The sequence below is a fragment of the Mesocricetus auratus genome, unplaced genomic scaffold (assembly GCF_017639785.1).
Source record: "Mesocricetus auratus isolate SY011 unplaced genomic scaffold, BCM_Maur_2.0 Super-Scaffold_2245, whole genome shotgun sequence".
In the NCBI taxonomy this organism is placed as follows: Eukaryota; Metazoa; Chordata; class Mammalia; order Rodentia; family Cricetidae; genus Mesocricetus; species Mesocricetus auratus.
Genome location: NW_024429180.1, coordinates 24,336,025 through 24,339,033, shown reverse-complemented (window position 1 = coordinate 24,339,033; position 3,009 = coordinate 24,336,025). Strand labels below are relative to the sequence as shown.

The 3,009-nt window shown below is 38.0% G+C and overlaps 1 pseudogene; it reads left to right on the top strand.

Moving 5' to 3' along the window:
- The first annotated feature begins 999 nt into the window (after positions 1–999).
- LOC101829878 lies at positions 1,000–1,313 on the top strand (annotated as a pseudogene).
- The last annotated feature ends 1,696 nt before the right edge of the window (positions 1,314–3,009 follow it).

The window sequence follows — 3,009 nt, the reverse complement described above, 5'->3', positions numbered from 1 at the left end:
AGGACTCAGCCCTAACTTATCAGAGACAGATGCACTCTATATAAAGTTATTTGCTTTCTCTGTTTTATGGGCATTGCCACTCTCCTTAAAATTGAGTCTATAAATAATATATAAGTGCAAATCTATCAGATGGTGTATGTTTACTTGTATAATACTAATAATTCAAGATTTATATCTTATATTTTAGCCAAGAGAATCTGATTAAATCATAGGCCTACTGAATATAATTTTTCAATTCTATGGATTTTTGCTAAAAAATTAAAGTGATAGAGATGAAACAGATTTACTGGTGTCGTGAAATGTCATGCTCTAAATGTGAGATTGGTTTCAGGAAAATAATAGACACAACTGCCAATCCTAGTAAGGCTGGCTGTTACATAAGTCTGGTCCCTCTTTAAAAATTTCCAGTTTCCTTATTCTGAAATTAGGATATCAATCATATCTTCCTCATGGGGGTGGAACTAAGCATTAAACTTGATATTTGATAAAATATGGTAAGGGATTTCCATATAGAATTGGCCATTCCTCATCAAAGCTGATAGATAAAGCATGGAGGAATAAAATGTTTCCAACATCTACCAAGGTGGAGTCAGAAAAAGTTCAATCACCATGGCAGCCATCAAGCCTCAACTTTTTGACTACACAAGACCAAACTTGAGGGAAGGGACTAGAAATACCATCCATGGTAGAAATGTACTGTTTACACCCTTTCCTCTGGAAGTATGGCAATCAGATTCTGTCACTATGGCAAAATCCATGAGACAATATTTTTTAAATAGATGTGTATATAGGTGGTCACAGAGGCCAGTAAAGGTCATTGAGTCCTCTGAATCTGGTGTTACAGGTGGTTGTGAACCAACCAATGTGGGTGCTGGAAACGGAACTTGGATCCTTTGCAAGAGCAACAAGTACTTTTAACCATTCATCCATCTCTCCAGGCACAAGATAATCAGTTTAACAGAAGAAACTCTTGAAAGTTTTCAGTCGGCAGTCCACAACATGACCTCTGTCCCTGAGCTCGCCTGCATCTACTCCGCCCTCATCCTTCACGACGACGAAGTGACGGTCACGAAGGATAAGATCAATGCCCTCATTAAAGCAGCTGGTGTCAATGTTGAACCTTTCTGGCCTTGGCCAATGTCAACATTGGGAGCCTCATCTGCAACTTAGGGGCTGGTGGACCTGCTCCAGCTGCTGGAACCGCGCCAGCAGGTGGTCCTGCTCCCTCTACTGCTGAGGAGAAGAAAGTGGAAGCAAATAAGGAAGAATCTGAGGAGTCTGATGATGCCATGGGTTTTGGTCTTTTTTACTAAGCCTCCTGTTAACATATCCAATAAAAAAAGAAAGTTTTCAGTCCATTGTCATTTGTGCTGCTGTCTGAGAGACTGTGGCAAGGCATCGTGTTATGGCAGTACCAAGAGGCAGAGGACGTTGTTCAACTTATGATAACCAGGACCCAAAGATGGAAGAGGGGAGATGAAGTCCCACAATCCTTTCAAGGTCATACCTCAGTAACCTAAGACTTCCTATTAGATCTTACCTATTAAAAATTCCATGAGTCACAAATGATAATAGTCTGAGGACTAGTTTTCTTGTGTATCAGCCTTTGGTGGGACAGGTATGATCTAAGCTACAGCTCAGAGGAAATGTCGGTTAGATCTCAATAAGTCACATTGAAGAAAGCTACAAGGAAATCGCTTAATAAGACCACGTATTTCTACAAAACTGGGGTCTCCAAGATAGAAAACTTCCTTCAGCTCTCTCTGGCATTGCAATTGCTTTGAATTGGTTTTATGAAAATGAAAAAGCACTTTGACTACTTGGAGGGTATAGTCATAGAAACTAATTTCTACTTAGTGCTTGAATTTAGGGACAGTGTCAGATCATAATATGACAAGTATTTGTGTTGTTGCATGTGTAGAATGAAAGTTTAGTCTGCATCTACCCTGTCTCAGATAGCAAAAACGGAACATTGCACAGTTCTCCATTATCCTCATAAAACACATGGAATGATCATGTGGATTTTCTCATTAGATGCTGAAAAAGTCTTTCACAAAATCTAACACCCCTTCATGATAAGTCTTGGAACATACCTAAATATAATAAAATCAATATACAGCAAGCTGACAGCCAACATCAAATCAAATGGAGAAATTCAAAGCAGTTCCACTAAAATCAGGAACAACAAAACAAGGCTGTCTAGTTTCTCCATGTCGATTCAATAAAGTACTAGAAGTTTTAGCTAGAGCAATAAGACAACAAAAGGAGATCAAGGGGATACAAATTAGAAAAGAAGTCAGAGTATTTCTATTTGCAAATGACATGATTTTATATATATTCTACCAGGGAACGACTACAGCTGACAAACATCTTTAGCAAAGTAACTGGGTACAAGATTGAGTCAAAAAATCAGTAGCCCACTTACATACAAATGATAAAAAGGCTGAGTAAGAAATCATGGCCACAACACATTTCACAGTAGCAGCCACAAACAACATGAAATATCATGGCCTAACTCCAACCAAGCAACTGAAAGACCTGTTTTACAAGAATTTAAAGTCTTTAAAGGAATAAATTGGAGAAGTTATCAGAAGATGAAAAATCTCCCAGGCTCATGGATCACATAGTAAAAATCAGCATTTTACCAAAAGCAATCTGCAGATTCAACGTAACCATCAAATTTCCAATACACTCTGTACAGACTTTGAAAGAACAAATCTCATTTTAATATGGGGAAAAAACAAAATAGCTAAAAACAATTCTGTACAAAAAAAAAAAGAACAGCCATAGGTATCACTATCCCAGATCTCAAACTGTACTACAGAACTAACAAATGGATCAATGGAATCATATTGAAGACCCAGATGTAAGTCCACCTTCGACACTTGATTTTTGACAAAGACAAGACTGTCCACTCTCTCCATGTCTATTGAATATGCAATGGGAAAAAAGGCATCTTCAACAAAAGGTGCTGGCATAATGGATGTCAACATGTAGAAGAATGAAAAT